A 20,412-nucleotide genomic window follows, 5' to 3' on the forward strand; every position below is an offset into this window, starting at 1 on the left:
TAAACTTCCTCTAGCTGGAAGTCTTTTAGGTCGATTTCTTACTCGAAGCTCAGTTATATGTATTTTTGAGGAGTATAACTTACCAATTTATTCAGTCAATGGCATCCTACTCCTTAAAAGGTTAGGAGTCTTCTGAAAAGGAAAAGCAAATATTTTAGAGTGTAATTTTGTTTAGCACTTAACTAGAGACTAATATACCCAAATGGATACCCAGTTTGTTCCACCTTGAAATTTCCTTATTTGGCACGCTTAAGAAAATTATTAGAGCTTTTTGCCGACAAGGGCATTTTCTACTGCAGCGTGCCGAATATGAAAATTTAAGGAAGTGTATTTATTAAGTCGACTGTATAATAATTTTTGGTCACAAAATTTGATATCAGTATTATTGTAAGTTAAAGGTGCTATCGTCACCTCGTTAAGAAGTAATTTTGTTTGATATCACATGTTTAGATTCGTCGGAAAGTATGTAACAGGCAGAAGGAAGCGTTTCCGACCCCATAAAGTATATATATTCTTGATCAGGATCACTAGCCGAGTCGATCTAGCCATGTCCGTCTGTCCGTCTGTCCGTATGAACGCTGAAATCTCGGAAACTATGAGAGTTACAGTACTCGGATTAGGCACGCAGATTCCTGAGATTCCTGCGCAGCACAAGTTTGTTTCAGTAGAGTGCCACGCCCACTCTAACGCCCACAAACCGCCCAAAACTGTGGCTCCTACAGTTTTGATGCTAGAATAAAAATTTTAACTGAAATGTATTGTTCTCGTCAATACCTATCGATTGACCAAAAAAAAAATTTTCCACGCCCACTCTAACGCCCAAAACGCTTAAAACTGTATACCGCCGGTAGGTGGCGCATTTTAATCTCGCTTTGCTGCTTGCATATCTCCATTTAGCTGAGTAACGGGTATCTGATCAAAAGTTGAGGAATCTTAAGGGCTATACTGATTTTAGTTAAACCAGATATCTTTAGCATTCTTTTTGAGACATGTAAATAAACATTTAAAACTCGAAAAAAAAATGTTTGCACTCTGGTAATTAGATCAATCACGTAAGGAGAGCGTACGAGGCATTTCAAAAAAACTATTCAAAGACATACACCACAGGCATCCAGCTTTAGTAGTTCAATAGATCAGTAGTTTATCTGTTTTTCGCTAAAATAGCGGGATTTACCCAACGTTGTAAAACTAAAGTTTCTTAAATGGAGCTGTCTAACACCGTTTTAATATTTCCAGGACCATTAAAAATAGTGTGTATCAGCAGCGTTAATTGTTGTGAACTGGTAAATGTGTCCATTTTTGTTGATTAATAACTTTCAAATGCCATTTTTTTAAACAATGTGTTGTATGTCAAAAGTTTAAGAATATCAAGGGCTTTACAATCTAAAGTTTGACTGAAATCGTTAGAGCCGTTTTTAAGAAATCACAAAAACCTAAAAAAAAGGGAATACAAAAAAGTTTGGACATCATTTTTAAACGATGGCATTTAGACAATCATGTTAGGAAGGCGTATACATTATATCAAAATACTACATATAACACAAGACTGTAGCTTTAGTACTTCACACGCTTTTTATAGCTGTTTTCCCGCCAAACAAGCGAGTTTTTCCAAAGTGGTAGAACTAAAGATTTTTATATTAAGTTGTTCAACATCATCTTAAATTTCGGGGACACTAAAACAACGTTTTGGGACAAGCTCACAAACAAAATAAAAGTTTCATTTTGAGAAGTCCCCCAAAATCTTGTTTAGGTTATACATTTTTAGCGGAACAATGGATTTTAAAAAATGAGTTGTCATTCGAGGCGTAATTTGAGTAAGAACACAACTAGACTAATAAACTTGAGCATTTATACTGAACGGCCCCAACAGATCAAATGTTCTTAATTTTCACTTATACACTTTCTTTGGTCTTTCTCCCAAGAGCAACAACACGGCAAACTTTGAAAATGTGGAATGTTTTAACAATTTTGTGACCGTAAGCCGTGCTCACAATATACTCAATGCAGCATGTTCATTTATTTCGCAAAATTAAAGGGCGACATTTTAGTTGTAAACTAAAACATATTTGCAAAGACGACTCTACAAACATACGAAAAAATTAAAATCTACTGTGATGGTCCGAGTGATACAAGTGACCACCAATCGAAATCACTTAAATTTCTTAAGCGCAACTCAAGATATAACTAAAAGCCGAATTTCCCAAAAAAAAATATTCTTATAAAAAACTTATCCATTTAAAATATTTTGGTCTTCTGTTTCATGATCTGGGTGTCTAATTCTACCAGGAACCATAATCCTTCTTGGGGCAGTTTCAAAATATTATTTTGTATTTGGTGTAATTAATTATTGTGAGCACGATATTGGCCTTTTAAAATTGTCACAAAGAATACCTATCAGTACAATATATTCGCCAAAATAAATGTTCAGTTAGACATAACCTTGTCCGCCATGCCCCATATGATCTAATATTGTATGCGCAAGAGCATGCAGGAGTTTGGCAGCGCGGAATCAAAAGTTCAATGTCCAAAAAATGACATCGACATATGCCTATGTATAAGTGGGTACCTTCTACGCACAAAGCAACAAGGTGTTGAACTATTTCAAATTCACATAGCATCACAGAGTTTCGTTCAATTGGAATAACATGGGTAAGGTATAGGCAGCGCACGTACTTTCTCAGTGACACCCATCGTGACAAACGTAAATTGCTACATATTTCTGAAGCAGTTTCTCCAAGCTAAAGATCTGCTCACGAAGACCAGACACATACGTATGTGCAGACTAAAGAAATCATTTCTGTCACATATGTATAAAGACTATGTACATAGACTACCAACCGTCCGTATGGTCGCTGAGAGCTCGGAATATAAGTTGTAATTAGGCATGCAGATTTTAGAGATTCGTGCGCAGCGCAAGTATATTTCAACAGGGTCACCCTCCCTAACGTCCACAAACTGCCCAACTGCGAGAATAAAAATAGTAACAGAAATCGATTGGTTTCGTAAATAACTAGTATGGTTTCCGAGATCACAGCATTCACACGGACAGACAGAGGGACAGCCGTACATGGCTATACAGACCCTGATACTGATCCTGATCAAGACGAAATATACTTTAAGGGGTCGGAAACGCTTCCACCTACCTGTTACATACTTTTCCGTGACTACAGTATACCCCTTTATGGGATAGATATAAAAATGTGGGCCCCAACGCGACTCCTTCCGATTTTGCAAGTCCCAACTCTCTAGCTCGTATAGTTCCTGAGATCCCAGCGTTCACACGGACAGGCTAGTGATATGATCAAGAATATATATTCATTATAGGGTCTCGAAATATACCCTTGTATACCCTTTTACTCTACTATTAACGGTATTAAGTACTGACACCATAGAATTTGCATTGCCCTTTTCTTAATAAAAAACAAGGTCGCCTATATGTAGCATTTTAACAAAAAAAAAACTTTGTACATGCAATAAAACCTTAGGTTTGTACAGTTAAATTCTTAAGAAAGTTATGGCGTTTCCAACACGCGGACGATGAAATTTAATCCTGATTTTAAACATATGTTTGTTGAGTATGTAACGTAAAAATTACCACATGACTTCTACTGCTCTTTACTACTATATATTATTCTTTTTTCTGATAGAAACTCTTGCACGGTTACAATACAAACGGTTCTTAAATGAGAAATGGGTACCCAAAATTTACAAAGACATAATTTCCTCTAATATTATTACTAATTAAACATACCTATTAATTGGGGTTTGTTGCTCGCCGTCAGCTTGTGTAGACGATGATTTTCGTGATTTCGAATGACTTAAGCCAGCCTAAGACGACTGGAAAGCAATGGAAACAATGGGAGCTGTATAAACGCAGCGGAAGTTGTCGAGACGCTTCTTCACTTATAATTAAAAGTGATTATTGCTGAAGGAGCTCAGTAATACAAATTGGGGTGGACCTCTTTTATTTTTCTAAGCAACATAATCGTATTCTTTCTGTTGCAGAATGTATATAAAACCAAACGGCCCGAAACCCTAGAAATAATCGGAAAACTATCAGAAAAATGTACGTTTTCGAGGCTACCTTTAACTCGTAACTCAGCTTATGGTTTTAATTGATTCTGATCAAGAATGTATGTACTTTGTAGGGTCGGAAACCCATTTACTCGGCGACGAACATAAGCATCTTATGCACAACCTTGATAAATCGTCTGTGAATAATGTTTGGCTTTGAGGTACATATGTTCATAATGTTCTAAATCTTCCCTAAAAAACACATTCACGTATACAAGCACATAATTTATCAAGCGCCCTTCTTTGAAACTTTGTTTTGAGCTTGTGTGTGTGATATAAGTCGAAGAAGAGGACGATAATGATTCGCCAATTTAGTAATATTTTCTCTAATAATTATACGGCAACTGCAATTATGGCCACATTAAAATACGAAATTCGTTGAAAATTTTAATTTCGACAAAATAGGGCTTGTCTGTCTGAGTGAGTATCTGCCTTCTGTACCGGTCGTTCCCCTTTCTTCAGTCGTCCGTCATTACCAGTTGAGCTCTTCCCGACAGCGGCATTTCGGAGTTGTTCCGAATTTAATAGGCTGCTTTCTAGTTCCTAATTAATATTTCCATGTTTAGAACAGAGCGAATACAAAAATTGGTTATCGAATTAAAAAATCGTACAGTGTTTTTATAGCAGGGCTGCGAAAAATAAATTATGTGATTGTATTTCTCAATCTTTTTGCGGTTGACGTTTTACATAGAATGGCATTTTTTAATATATTTTAAATATTAATCTTAGTCTTATAAATATACTCGTGACTTGCGCCGTCCCAGAAGTTCAAGAATCTCCAAACCAAACCCCACCATTCTAGCCGGACAGACAGACGGACGGACATGGCTAGATCGATTCGGCTAGTGATCCTGATCAAGGATGTATCCACCTAATACATACTTTTCGACGAATCTAGTACACCCTTTTACTTTACGAGTAACGGGTACCATAATCAGCAAATTCAATAGAATGCAAGAGGAAAGGAGATATACCATAGAGCAAATCGGCTGTTTACGAGACGCCACCTATGTTTCATGTGACGTGTTAGTGAAATCTCACAAACAGACGAAAGGAATGAACAATAGTCGGCGCTGTTGCTTGGTGTGAAATCTCGCACTGCCTTCAGCCGAGTAACGGGTATCTGATAGTCGGGGCCGTCGACTATAGCGTTATCTCTCGTTTCTGATAATCTTGTACCATAGCCTATATACCATATATATATCCCTTTTCGAAATGCATTCCTACGATGCGAGTTGGAACAATTTAAAGGAATTGTTAGGCTCAGCACTCAACCAGCTCAATTACATACATACGTACATGTGCCGGCTTCCTTTCTGAAAGTGATAACCCTAGAAAAGTACCAGGAATACATGAGCACGACAACATAAACGGCAACAACAAGAAGGGGAACGGCCGAAACCTTTATTGACCGTAAAGATAAAAGCACCACTAACTCAATGAAACTGGGAGTAGGTGCTAAAACACACGCACATGCTCACGCAAGCACAAACACAAACACAAACACCAGCCAAGACAAACACAGGCCAACAAGCAGTGGTCAAGTATACACGTATGGATATGTATCTTGACCCACTCACAACTGTCGACTCGACACTTGCCCTTCAAGTGAGTCTTTGTGAATGTGTCTCGCACCTGGAAGCTTAGAACACATGATGTTTTGAAAAGAGTAGCTTTAAAATTTAAATAAATTTATGTTTACAATAGTTTTTGTCACAAGTTTACAAGCTAGCGAAGAAAACTTTTTTGGCCCTTAAGGCCATATGTTTGCATGTATGTAGGTCCTGAATGTATATTTCTTTAACTCTAGACTATTCTCGGGTTTTAAAATAGCAATCTAAATTGTGAGTCCTAAGTACCTCCGACTTATAAGCGCTAAAAGCTTAAGCAAAAATGTATTTCTATATATAATGTAAATCATTTTGTATCTCATAAAATCAATTACATCACCCTTGTCAAACTTTCCCGAAGAAGTCCAGACGCTGAACCCAATTTTCGACGGGTTTAAAGCATAAATTGGCCGATACTGTTGAAATTTGACTTTCGATATTCGTACGAAGTTAATCAATGCGTCAATTTGATCTTGTAAGGATGTAAGCCAAGACCTTTTCGCAAAATTCGATACAACGACGTCACAGAGATGCCAAACGCTTGAGAACGACGTGAGAGACTTAAGTTTGGCAGTAAATTTTAATAATTTTGACTCGCTAGATCGTGTATCCTTCCATAATGGCACGGGCAAAGCGTTTAACTTAGTTAGTAATAACGTTTAATATAATAATGCGATTGATACGATTCTCAGCATTTAGATAGGAACTAATCAATGAAATCAATTTCAATTTCCACTTTTACAAAATCTTCAAAAATGTGGGCGCTAAACAGGTCTTAGCCTTATTGGCGTTCGAGTGGTCCTGGCACCATGTTAAAGTAAACTTGCGCTGCGCAAGAAACTTAAAGCCCAGAAAATAATATCGACTAAAAATCAAAACAAGAGAAAACGCTGTAGTCGATGGCCTCGGCTATTAGATACCCATTACTTAGCTTAAGGGAGTGAGATAGGGATGATGATCTGCTTAATGCAACTCTGCCTTTTCCACTAACTCACCTAGCCTATAGCGACACCTATCTTCGTCTTCTATAGCTCCACTTGGCCTACAGCGCCAACCAGCCTATAGCGCCCCTAGCGGCTTGGTGGCGTATTAGTGAAAATAGCTTACTTGCTGCATGTGGTGTGCAATCTCCATTGAATTGCAAAGTACTGATTATTATTTGGATATAACTTTTTAATGACTGGTCCGATGTCAATAGTTTAATAGAATAATAATAATAAAAAGAATAATTCAAAAGAAGCAAAAAAGTAAAATCAAAGCAAGTTATTATTATTATTATCAGTTTGATATGAAATCATAGCAGTTTGATATGAAAGCATATCAGTTTAATATTAAACAAGAAAGGAAGCTAACTTCGGCAAGCCGAAGTTTCTATACCCTTGCAGGTCGTTACCGTGGGAGCATTGTATGTACAGAGCTATTTACGCTTACAGAGCGACTTTGGGAAAACCAAAAACTAATTACAGAAATATAATGATGTTTCATTTTAATTTACTAAATAAAATAAATATAACGGCCTTTGTATCATCATATGGCATATGATGGCTTTATGGTAAATGGCTATATGATAAAGTCCGATTTTTTTTTAATTTTATTCAAAACTCTGAAATATTAAAAGAATGATTAATCAATTAAAACGCCAAAATTATATTTTGTTCATTTAAACCATTATTATTGATCCTTCCTTTGGGAACTATAGGATATAGTTGTCCGATCCGTCTCGTTCCGACTTATATACTACCTGCAATAGAAATATGACATTTGGGATGCTTTCACCCCGATAGCTTTAAAACTGAAAGACTGGTTTGCGTAGGAACGGAAAGAAAGACGTGGCTAGATCGCCTAGTGATGTTGATCAAGAATATATACACTTTGTGGGGTCGAAAACGCCTCCTTCACTGCGTTGCAAACTGATAACTGATATTATTATACTCTCTTCAAGGGTATTAAAATACCAAACTGGTATTAAAAATACCATCGATTTGTTAAAAATTTGACATGTGCGCGTATCTATCTGGTTTGAAAAATACCCTACTGATACCCTAATGATATGGCAACTTATGGAACAAAATTGATTTGCAAAAATACCCGATTGATGACCAGTTTTGGTATTATTTTATTATCTCTGTGCATGCATTAATGGATTTGAGATTTGGCGTACAAACGGGAAGCATTTGATGTTTACAACTAATACGAACCTTGAGAAAAGAGCTAGGCGAAGTGACCATATGCCCAAAAAATAGTAAACTCACTGCGAAAAGGGGCCATTTTATAAGAAGCTTAAGTTATTTGTTGTGTAAGCGAATGTACCTTTTTCCTTTACCTTATCACTTTTTTCCCTAAATATATATAAATAAGTAAAATAAATTTGTATAGGTACATATCGGGTGTTGAGATATGTACATGAGTAACGTTCTGAAATGAGGACAAATACGAGTCTTCTGTCTTTTAATCTCCCCCATTTCACCCTAGCTTAGCTCCAAAACTAAATCGACCAATTAAAATACTCGGAGCGCTGCTGCTGTGTGTATGTATGTGGGATTCGTAATTAATGCAGTCGCCGAGGGGAGAGCAACAAGGCAAGATGTGACGCGGGGGTGGAGCTGCGGGGGAAGGCAGGGGGACATTTAAACGACCAATCAGAAGATGCTATGCGGTAGTCGCAGACCGCAGTGGTGTGCAAAAAGCTCAGCTCACACGCCACACACATACTCTCTGTCTCTGGCGAGTGCGATTTATATGCCACTTTCTGTGTGAGTGAAAAGTTTTCCACAAGTGTGGGGAGTGTGGATGTGAGGGGGAGGGGGAGGATACCCACACATGAGCAAGATGATATGTGCGTTTGTGTGCTGCATGCATAATGTTTGCATATGAGGACCCGAACCCAAAGATTTAGCCAACAGGCTCGCATCTGTGTGTACATGCATAGTTATAAACGTGTTTGTACACATGCGCTGGGAGCACATTTAATGGCTGGCAATTACATATGATATGCAGATTTGTATCGCAAGGTCCTCGTCGCTCGTCTCAGTCGCAATCAAAGTCAGAGTCTGCATCGGTCCATTTTTTACGCCACGCCTATTCAGTACGCTTGTTTGTTTTTTACCGAGCGTTCACACTCCCATCCACATCCACATCCACATCCACATCCATATCCATTGACGCGCACTGTGCTCGGGATTAGGTTTAGGGTTACCTATAAGCGAGCTGAAATAATTGAGAGCGGAGCGAGCAAAACCCCTTGAAGGCGCGAGAGAAAAGAAAAGTCAGGCAGCGAGGCAGCGAGGCAGCATCAGCTCTCCACCCCTACCAATCCCATCTCATTTATCCAAACAAGCAAAAAACAATGAGAACGACTAAATCATTGCCACCGCACACTGTCTCGCTCTCGCACGTGCAGATGGATTTCGCCCGCATGTACATAGGTGTGTGCAGGCGTTCAAGGGACAGAAAGAGATGGGAGACGGGACGGCTGAGTGATGGGGAGGGAAAGGGTGGGGGTGGGAGAGAAATCGCGAGAGAAACTCTTAATTTAATTAATGCTGCCGAACATCACGAAGAGCGCGAGATAGAGAGAGCCCAACTTCATTATGACCAAGGCGTCTCTCTCCCTCTTTCTCTCTCTTCGAACCCCTCCTACTAGTCGCCCTAGTCTGGCAAAAAATCAGTTTTGCCATTTGAGAAACTTGCGCCACCGCAACAACAGCAGAGCACAGCAGCAAAATCGAAATCAAAACAGGTTCTCCGAGCACAACGCTCGGTTTCGGCTTTGGGCTCGGGTTCCTTCTCGGCATTGTTGTTAATTTCTATTTTCATCCTGCCGTTGCTTGAGTTTCTTTCGCGTACCCCTTTTCGCTCGCCAGTGTGCCAGTGTGCGTTGCGTCTTGCGCGGTAATTGTAATTGTATGCGCACTCACGCAGCCGGCTTTGCAGCAGAGCCTTGCCTCGCGGAGGCAGAGGTCTTCCTGAGAAGACAGAGACACTGTGGCGACCCGTCGTTCGTCTTCGTCTTCGTCTTCGTCCCAGGAGAAATATCGCTACGCCCACAACCCCCACCACCCCCACCACCACCCCCACCAGCGAGCATTGCGCGAGTACAAATATAATGTAAATGTAAATAAATAATTTATACATAATGCGCTGCTTGCGCTTGGCTTTCCCACTGCTAGTATCTCGGCGTCTCGTCTGCCCGGAGATGATGGTGTCTCTTTTTTGCATATTTTCAGCCCTCTCTAACTGAGGTCGTCGCCGTCGTCGTCTCTTATGGCAACGCAGCGAAGCAAAGCACTTGGAGTGGGTGTGGGTGTGGGTGTGGGTGTGGGTGTGGGAGTGGGTATGAGTATGGATATGGTTATGGGTCTGGATCCGGAGCGACTGAGACGGGAGACTGGGGCGCTCGAGGCAACTGGAGTTCGAGAAGGAGATGGGAGCAAAAAGAACACAATTACGCGAACGTGGTATTCTAAAGAGCATTGGAACACACATTTCGGGCTGTTCTGTTGTTCTTTTGGTGTGCTCTCTCTCTTGCTTGCTCTGTCCCATTCTCTCCCCTTGTAATGGTTTTTCTTCATATTTCACTGCTCGGAGATATTTTTTATTATATTTATTTCCGAACCTTTTCGACTCATTTCTCTTTTTGAGACAAACCACCCTCGCCTTTAAGCTGCCCTATTGTTTATTGCACTCTGCATCCTTCGCCTCTTCCTTTCCTTTTCTTTTTGCCTCTTTTTTAAATGCTTAAAAGTTGCAATATTTTAAGGAGCTGTACGTAGCGAGTGCTCGTTCGCTAAGCAAGGGATGCTGAGATGGAAATGGGGAAGTGCATGCACAATAATCAGAATATGGGTAGACTGACTTAAACAGTGTGTGGATCACGCCCTAATGGAGCTCCTAGGTACGGGTGTGCACACATGCACATGTACGCGTGTGCCGCCTAAGAAAGTCGCTATAATGTAACCCACATCATCACCGACCCCTCGGTGTTCTCCCACTCAGCTCATTTACATTCGTATGCACACATGCAGACACACTCTCTCGACCGACTCCCATTCTCCCCTCCCCTCCACACAACTACACAAAGGCACACTCATGCACACAGGCTCGATTTGTAAATGTTACATGAGCAGTCAAAATATATGTGAATACACACAGCCATGTACATGAACATACACGTCTTCGGAAAGGAAGAATTCCCATTCTCGTTTGTTGTTTATTGTGATTCCAAAGTCTTTTTTATTTTAATTTCGTTGTTCGTTATTATCGATTTTTGCGTCTTTCCTTTGAAATTTGCCTTTATCCTTGGCCAGGAGACGCATTCGGTGGGGTAAAGGCGGAACTAAGGTCCTGATTGAGGGATGATGGTTTTTTTGATACCCACAGAACATCCAAGTGTGAGTGTGTGTGTACGCTAAGGCGAGGCACAGACACGGCAATTAGTTGGGGCCAAGTCTGAACTCATGCATAATAGACACATGCTCAAGCTCTGCTTTATTTACCTACATATTTACCAGGCAAAACTTTCGTTTAATTGGTTCCCATGCGAGCTCCCCCGAAGAGCACACATAGCCAACTCATCTGTGTATGCATGTACATGTACGAGTTCCAGTATCAGTGCCGCACATAATTCACAGTCTTCTTGTTCTTGTGTGTGCGATGAGTGTCGAGGCAAAAAACAAGTACATATGTAAGCCAGGGGCAGAGCGAGAGCGTGCGAGCGAGACGGTTGGAGTGTGGAAGAGTCAGTGCTTAATTGGTTGGCCCAGTAATTAAGATTTCGCCAAGCCGAGTGCTCCTTCGTTTCTCTGGACACAGGGTTGGGTCGGGAGCGGGGGCTTCTGCAAACGACAACGAATCACGTATGCCGATTCCCAACCAGTGACAACGCGAATGGGGTGTGATTCGAAAGGCGTCAATTAACTGTACTCTATGAACCACCCACCCAGCGAGCCCAGCCACCCCAGCCACCCACACATGTCGGGAAACACAAACAGCGAACCAAATACACCCACAAAGGATTGGGGCGGCAGGTGCGGACGTGTGGAAGAAGAGTCGACAAAGAGGAGAGAAAATGCGAGGAGGAGTAGAGTGGCGAAACGAAGCGAAGTGGAGAGGAAAGGAGAGGAGAGAGAGAGATGTGGACTTCAACAAGCGACAACCGACCAATCAAGTCGCGCTTTGGCGGTTGTCGCGCACAGTTGCTTTACTCTTCTTTCGATTCCGATTCCGCTGTTTCTGCCCCGTTTTCCCACCGTTTCATCCGAGATTTACCAGCGAAGAGCGAGGGCATTAAGCTCTCTGTCGGTTTTGCTGCCGTCATCATTGCTTTTGTCTGTGCTTAATTACTAGGCTGATTTCGGTTCTCTGCTCTGCTCAGCTCTACTTTGCTCTGCTCTGCTGTGTTCTTTCCGTTCGGCTTATTTCGGTAGAGCTCGATTCGTTCGTTGAACCAACTTCAGTCTCCAACCAAATGCGAAAAGTACACCCAATCTCCCTTGCTGCTCACAGCTCCATCGTCATTGGCTAATTAGATGTCTGCTAATAATTAACAGGACCCAAAGGGTGACTTGCCATGACCTTCCGCTTGCTTTTAATTGGAGCGCTTAGGCGAAGCACGATTCGCACCGGAAAGCAAATTATGTGTGTAACCTATTCAAAGTATGCAAAATTCATTGATGACCGCGGAGGGGATGTCCGTTCGTTTTTTCCCTCCCTATAACCATATGAACCAAATAGCGCCATCTCTCTACTCTTCGAGAGGTTCCTAACTGCAAAATAGAAACAGAAATATTTGTATACCCTTGCAGAAGGTGTTATGACTTCAGCCAGAAATCACTGCAACACAGTGAACTTTTTATGTAAAAATCTAATGATTATAGTTCCAAAACTTGGCAAGAAACAAAGACCATTTAAGAAAACCCCTTGACTTTTCGTTGTCTATTTCCATTCTTTAATGAGAAATTCGTTGTTTTTAAAGCTGTCTGGTAAAGTTGTGAACACATTGATAGTGGTCATAATCGATAGTTTTGGCTATCGACAGTGTCAGACGTTGATATAATCGATACTATCGAATAATTTAAAATTGATGCTTGTATCATAACGCGTATAGAAAAATGTATTTAAATTCTTTTTAATTTTGAACGTCTGCATATTCTCTGTGGAGCCAATGAAAAGTGTGTGATTGTTTTAATAGCCTTGGGAAGAAAATTTGCGAATTATAAGCTAAGACATATCAAATTAAAACATTTCTTATCGAGGTAAGAGGTCGTAACGATCAACTTGGTAAGGTTACGATTTGATAATAATAAAATTAATATCATTGTAATAGTGTGTTTAGACTGTAGTGTGTTGGGCCTTGGCATGCAGATTCTTGGGATTCCTGCGCAGCGTAAGTTTGTTTCAGCACTGAACGCCCACTAACGACTATAACACTAAAACCCGTCTAGCGTCCACAATTTGTAATACTATGTACAAATTTAAATGAGATTTTGTTCTTATTATCAATACCCATACTACATGCCAATAAAGTTATAACCAAATAATAAAAATTTTGTAATTCAATCAATTGCACACCATATGCAGCAAATCAGCTGTTTTCTCTGATTCTCCACCAAGCCGCTAGGGGCGCTATAGTTGGCCGTATAGAAGAAGGAGAAACGTGGCGCTATAGGCTAGGTGTGTTAGTGAAAAAAGCAGAGTTGCTTTAAGCATATCTCCATCCCTCTCGCACTCCCTTAAGCTGAGTAATGGGTATCTAATAGTCGAGGCCATAGACTATAGCGTTTTCTCTTGTTTTTTACTATACTAATGTAGAATACTACGTTTTTAAAAATTCATCGTACATAAAAAACATAGCATCATACCATAAGTAGAATGTTTGGATTTTTTCCCATAGGAATGTTCATATTTTCCCATACAATAGTAAAGATTGATTTTAATGTCAGTTTTCTATAAAATAAATCATTCGAGTTCATAGAACTCTTGTTATTTACTATACTAATGTAGAATACTACGTTTTTAAACATTCATCGTACATAAAAAACATAGCTTCATACCATAAGTAGAATGTTTGGATTTTTTCTCATAGGAATGTTCATATTTTCCCATACAATAGTAAAGATTGATTTTAATGTCAGTTTTCTTTAAAATAAATCATTCGAGTTCATAGAACTCTTGTTTTTTACTATACTAATGTAGAATACTACGTTTTTAAACATTCATCGTACATAAAAAAACATAGCATCATATCATAAGTAGAATGTTTGGATTTTTTCTCATTTTTGAATATTCGACAAAGATGCTATCATACTAAGCACTCTACAAATTCGACTCAAATTTTCTACAACTTTTTCATTTTGCTCGCTTTAGCATCATATTTTAGGAATCATATTTTGAGGAATCGAACAATCAACAAATTCCACGCTTGAAAAAAATTTTTTTTACTTTCAACACCTATCGATTGACCCAAAAAAACTTTGCCACGCCCATTATAACGCCCATAACGCTTAAATCTGTCTGCCGCCCACATAACCATATATTGAGATCGCGGGTAGGTGGCGCTTTACAACCTCGCTTTGCTGCTTGCATATCTACATCTCCCTTTGGTCCCTTCAGGTGAGTAAGGGGTATCTGATAGTCGAGGTAATCGAAACAGCGTTCTTCCTTGTTTAGAAACTATAAGCCTTTACGTTCTAGATGACTTTTTGGATTTCCCGCAAATGTCGTAGAACAAAAGACGCGTATTCTCATACCTTTCGATTGGTAAACCATTCGTTATGATCGGACCATCACTCCATCAATTCTGCGGCTTTATATAGTAGTCGCCCTCGTACACTCTCCTGGTGCGTTTCGCCACTACATTTAAATCTAACTGTCATCACTATAATCAATCTCTCTATAATCAATACCTTCAATATTTGATTAGCGCACATGAAGATGGCGCCAAGTCAATACGATTGGCGCGACCCAAACCAATAAAGAGGGGCCACCTACGTCAATAACTATAAGTCTGTATGTCAAAAATGTTGGAATTGTAATATTAGTTTAAATGTTTTTAGTAAGTATGTTTAAAACACAGTGTGTTCTGGTTGACAGTTTAACGGGTATGTGATTTATTTTCTTAATTTGTAATTCCGTATGATTTTATTCCTGGTTTTTTCCCCACAAGGGGGAATCTTTAATTTAGAATTTATGTTATATAGAGTGTAACCGATCGTAAAAGTGACTTTCTTTTTGCACTTTGCAGGACTAGAAATACCCTGCCAATTTGCAAACAAATGCCTATTGTAAAAGTGCATTGGTCTGAAAGTTAAAAACTTTATAAATTGATACGACCAAACTTGTTCAGGAATTTTAAAAACTGGTATCAATTAAAAAAACGTATGACAACGTTATTAAATTTATTCAGTCGCCTGTACTTACCTGAGGTTTTGAGGAGCCGTTGAATCCATTATCAACTGACTGGAAAGCTGGACCTTCAAAGAAGGCATTTAGAATTTGGTCGATTTCGATTTGCTGCGGTTTTGTTTGCTCATATGTATATATTTGTGGTTTGACTTGGAGTATGTTGGGTTATTTGCTAGTTCAGTTGGTAATTACTTTAAGTTAGCGGCGATAGTTTTGTACTATGTTATGTTTTATCCTTAGGCTTAAATATTATAGGAACTTTTGAATCGAGCGCTTGTAGACGTGGGCGAATTATTTCATTGGCCTGCGGCACCTAAAATTGGTTTGGTATTTACTATTATTGTGTTGATCACAAGATTTCGACAGTCATTGATTTTTATTTAATTATCACAATCGTCTAGTTTGAATTTTTACGTTTTGTTTATTTTGTTTATAGTAAAAAAAAAGTAAAAAGCTTACAAGTTTACTCCAAAATTTCTTTTTCGAAGGGCAAAAACAGACCACAATGATTTTAAAGCTGTTCAAATGCATACTATTCAGTTCTATTGTGCGAACACATAGTCCAAATATCATCCTGAACATTATCATGCCCCTAGGGTTTGCGGTTTTGATTTCGCATTTGCGAGAAGCCACGAACAAGGGACAGGTGGTAAATAGGCATGGGCAGGATGTTGAAGCAGGATGTTAGGGAGAAGCCAGCAGGCAACAGCAGGGATCGGAAGGAGCCCAAATTAAGTGCAGGCCCTGGTAAGAGTGCAGCACGTATACACACATGTATGTGGGTGTAATTGCCGTGACCAGTGACAGGTGACAGATAAAAGGTGATCGACCTAGTGCTGCCAGTGGGCACAGGAGTTGCTTGGACAAAGTTTAGTCGAAGATGTGTGCGTTTGTTGCATTTGTGCTACGCTAAGTATTCCATCCCGTACGTCGCACATACGTACCAAAAATGTACGACTGTATGACGAAAAAAGGTAATTTAAATTCCCCATATATTCTATTCGTAGATACACATATGTATGTACAGAGCTAGCACTTTTGCATGTGTGTATATGATTCCCTGGAGGAGAGCGAATTGAACGAGTTAGTCAGGTGAAGTGTGTGGGTGAGTGTAAGGGTGTGTGTGGCTGGGTGATACGGTATACGCGCGCGTTACGCCCAGCGATTTAATTTGCCAACTTTTTGCGTTTTTGCATTTTTAATATCAACACTTTTACTCCTAGTTGGCTGCTTATAACGCAAGCGAGACAGTTGTCTCTTTTTTATGCACACATTTCCACACACGCACAGTCACAAACACAGTCACAAGGGGAAACTTCTAGTCCCATACTTTCCGACTTTCCATGCCCACCCCCTCCCCCTCCCCCTCCCCCTCCCCCTCCCCCACAGGCTCTAATGGGCCTGACAGAGAAGGGAGAGCCAGCGCGACAGAGATAGAGGGAGACAGAAGCAGAGCCAGAGCGTGAGAGAGAGGAGGCACTCATTTTTGCATACACTTCTCTCGTGGACCACGTGCTCATTAAATCGTTGAAAGCAATTCATAGAGAACATCCAACTGCCGTATCCGTCTAGCACCCTTTTCCTGCGCGCGCTCTTTCTAGCTCCCTTCCTTCCCTCCCCCGACTTCCTTTCGGCTCGCGCACCCTCGGCGCAGCTCGGCTCGGTTGGATCGTTTCGGGCCATAATGCAATTAAAAGTAAAAAACTTTCCCCGGACGGATTCCCTGCTTTCCTTAGCCTCAATACTTTCAGTACGGTACGATTCGCCATCTCTCTTCAGTAATATTGAAATGAAACTCTGCTCTGGTCGGCGAAGGGGAGTGCTGCAGTTGTTGTTGTTGCTAGGCACACATACGCGCGACTACATACACACGGGCAGATAAGGGTAAGGGTGAGTGTGTTGTTTTCTGCACAGGACTGCACCGTTAGCATGCACGTATACATTATGTTTTTGATTTGATTTGCCATGTGGTAGTAGCAGTAGCGGACTGATGTGCTCAGCAGACTGGTGGAGAGTCGGCCCTACTCCGTTGACAGTTATTCGAAGCAAACACATCCTCTTTAGAAGGGCAGGTGTGGGCAGGAGCCGATCTCACTGGCCATTGATCGGGACTGGTTGAAACGGTCATTGTCTGCGGGCCCATTCACGGCCTTTAATCTTTTCAATTTTCGTGCACTGAACTACACTGTTCGGCACAACACCATCCGAAGCGTGTGAATGCTGAGCGGTGAACTCAGGTAGACGCGCGATAACGACGCGCACCCACAACGAAAACAGATATCATTATCCTTGGGACCCAGGTTGGGCTAGTTGGTAACACGGGCTGTATATCCAGAATCGCAATGGCAATTGGTTTCACTTTTTATGTTTGCTGCTCGCGCTCGTTACTTGTGCCACAATGAACCAGTGAATAGTCACAGCCACTGCCACAATCACAGTCACGCCAGCGGGAAACACCATCGTGGAGATCTACTGCGAAACCGCATCATCTGAGAACTCAGAACCAGAACTCTGAACTCAGAACTCACCATCCGACCCGCATCTGACTCATTCAACGTTTTTTTTCGACTGAGCTAAGAGCCAGGCTTAGTTGTTTACTTGCTGCTCATTGTCTCCTCGCTCTCCGGCGCTCTCGGACTCTGTTTTCTCTGGCTCTCTGCGGAAGCCGAGTCGAACCGAACCCCCAGAAAATCGAATCATGCGTATAAGGCCAGATTCGAGAGAGACTGAGAGTCTCTGCGAGATTTCCGTAATGGGGTAATTATTGCCACGCAGAGTGGTAATTACGAAAGAGCGAGACGGAAGAGGAGGTGATAAAACAATGTACCAATGTGCTTTATGCTCTCACAGCGAGCCTCTCGCTTCCTCCTTTTATTTCTGCCTGTGCATGTGTGAGAGTGTGTGTGCGTACCTTTGTTTTGTGTGGGTGCAGCTTGGGCAATCATCTTTCATTATTTTTGTATTATTGCCGACGGATGTTGAAGGTTCCACCTCGGACCAGATCCACATCCCATTGTCCAAAGAATGATCAGAAGTATTTACAGTAATTAAACTGGTATAGAGGAATCACGGCAACTGTTTTGAAACACAAGTGATGGATTCTATAGCGACATATGCATATATATACAGAGTAGGATGGTCTCTCACCTTATATACTTGTTGTTAAACAAAATATTTTTGTTTTATATAAAAGACTTAATCAAATGAAAAATTTGTAAGTATGAAGACACAGGCTCTGTTTGTCCATTTTTTATTGGAATGAGTGTGAACAATTAATCTTTAGTGTGGAGGGTGGGTCATTTTTAGCGGATTTTTACATAAAACTACTTGTTGTCACTTCATCCCGTATAAGTGACTTTTGAACAACACGGCAATTCGCACGAAATGATATAAAAACTATACGATTTAACCACGAAAGGGTTTGTTTTTTACCTTTGCGCACGTATGTCAGTGTATACATACCTGTATTTATCAGTAGGGTGCATGTGCCGGGGTGTTAGTGACTTAGAGTCGCAGGTCTAAATTAATAGTATTGCACAAGATCAAGAAAAGCTGCTCCAGTTAAACAAAACAGATCGTTCTTCGTAATTGTAAAAAAAATTAAGACCAGAAATGGAAAAAATTCGATGTAGATAAAAAGACCATGAAGGTTCGGCTTTTTGAGATCTTATTTTTAATTTTCAACTTCACCCAGATGATTTTGTAACAATTATAACGATAGCACGACTTTGCCGAAAAAGTATCGAAAATGCAAATCAAAAAACACGAAAAAAGGTAGAAAGACGCTCTGCCCTACAAAGAACAATTTTTTAGTTGATCAAATCAAATTGTGGCTGCGTTTTGTATAGCTTAAGTTGAATGGTTATAACTTACGCACGAAGTTTATACTTTTACGTAGGTAAAGTGTGTATTTTGGTGCTTACCTTCGCCTAGAATTAATAAGCTTACTGCGACTGACTGTAAGGTCACCTTAAAAATTTAAGCAACAGCACCCGTTACTAGTACCATCATCACATATTTTGTGTTCACACGTCTAAGGTAAAACAAATTCATTTATTTCATTAGGTATTCACAAATTTTTTATTATTGGAAAATTACTTTAAGAAGTAGTAAAATAAAGATCTTAAAAACTTAACTGGCTGGGTTCGTTAGTGATTTGCTCGACAATAGAATGACACTGGTAAATTTTTAATATTTACAATTCACTCCTTCGGGTAAGGAACACTCGGTCCTTACCTTGTTACCACAAACAGGATCGTATAGATTTAGCTAGTTTGACTCTACTTACAACCCAAGGACGTTTTCTGAGAAACGTCTCACTTTCAAACTTTCAAAACCATTATTTAGGTTTCAATGTGACCCTACCCAGTCGTTAAAAATCTCTGATCCAATGATTATCAAACCAAACATCAGACAAGAAAGGAAGCCTATCGAAGCATGGGAGAAAGCTAAGATATAAGAAAGCTGATATACCCTATATGTATCTGTTATGTATATATAGTCGTCCGTTTTTAGCATAAATATTATTCTAAAATCGAAAAATTATGCTATATTCAGGCTAGAAGAGAACTTTTATATACCCGTTACTCACCTCCGAGATTGCACACTACGCCAAACACGCCACCTAGCGTCTATTCTCTATTCGCTTATAACTTTTAAGTGAATGGTCAGATTTAAACGAATTTATGTTGCTATTGATAATCAGAACAAAATCCCATTTACGTGGCTCTCCGATGAATCTGCATGCTGAATCCCAACATTCGTGCTCTTATAGTTTCCGAGGCATAGGGACAGACAGATAGATAGACGGAAATGGATAGATCGACTCGGCTAGTGATCCTGATCAAAAATATATATGCTTCAGTGTCGGAAACATTTTATTATACCTGCTACATACTATCCGACGAATCTAATATAACCTATTATTCTACGAGTAACGGGTATAACAACGAGGTTAGAATTTGTATTCTATTATTTTTTATCTATACAATAGAATATATTTGTTGGTGAATGTGGGTATTACATTCATTTTTAAAAAATTCGATATGTTGTATGATTTTTTGAATGCCGATTTATGCGCAACAGTCAAATTCGTGGATTTTTTATTCTCAGCTGTTGCATTTGCCAGACGGGCAAAAAAAAGTGTAAGTGATTTTAGACATTTGGATTCTTTGCCAGACCTTCTTAAAGGACAGTCCTTTAAATAAAGCATATATGTATCTTTTGCCACTGCGTGGAAGAAGAAGACGTAGGCGGATACTTCCCGTTTTTTTTACAAACTAAAAAGAGCAAAACTAATTTTAGTTTGGAAAAAATTGTTTATCTG

General features: G+C 40.0%; 1 protein-coding gene across 9 annotated transcripts in view; it reads right to left on the reverse strand.

Moving 5' to 3' along the window:
• Nucleotides 1-17,723, reverse strand: part of zfh2 (Zn finger homeodomain 2) — a 59,797-nt gene extending 42,074 nt beyond the window's left edge. For 7 of the 9 annotated variants that reach the window (XR_010654691.2, XM_070997197.1, XM_070997196.1 and 4 more), the window contains exons 1-3: nt 17,615-17,723; nt 15,102-15,399; nt 84-132 (exon numbers count right to left, since the gene is read on the reverse strand). The gene's annotated coding sequence lies outside the window, so the exon portion shown is untranslated. Of the gene's footprint in view, nt 1-83; nt 133-15,101; nt 16,368-17,614 lie in introns of those variants that run through there. The other 2 variants (XM_036822749.3, XM_065867422.2) reach the window with 2 other exon arrangements.
• Between the last annotated feature and the right edge of the window lie 2,689 nt (nt 17,724-20,412).

This window comes from Drosophila suzukii, chromosome 4 (assembly GCF_043229965.1).
Source record: "Drosophila suzukii chromosome 4, CBGP_Dsuzu_IsoJpt1.0, whole genome shotgun sequence".
Taxonomy (NCBI): Eukaryota; Metazoa; Arthropoda; class Insecta; order Diptera; family Drosophilidae; genus Drosophila; species Drosophila suzukii.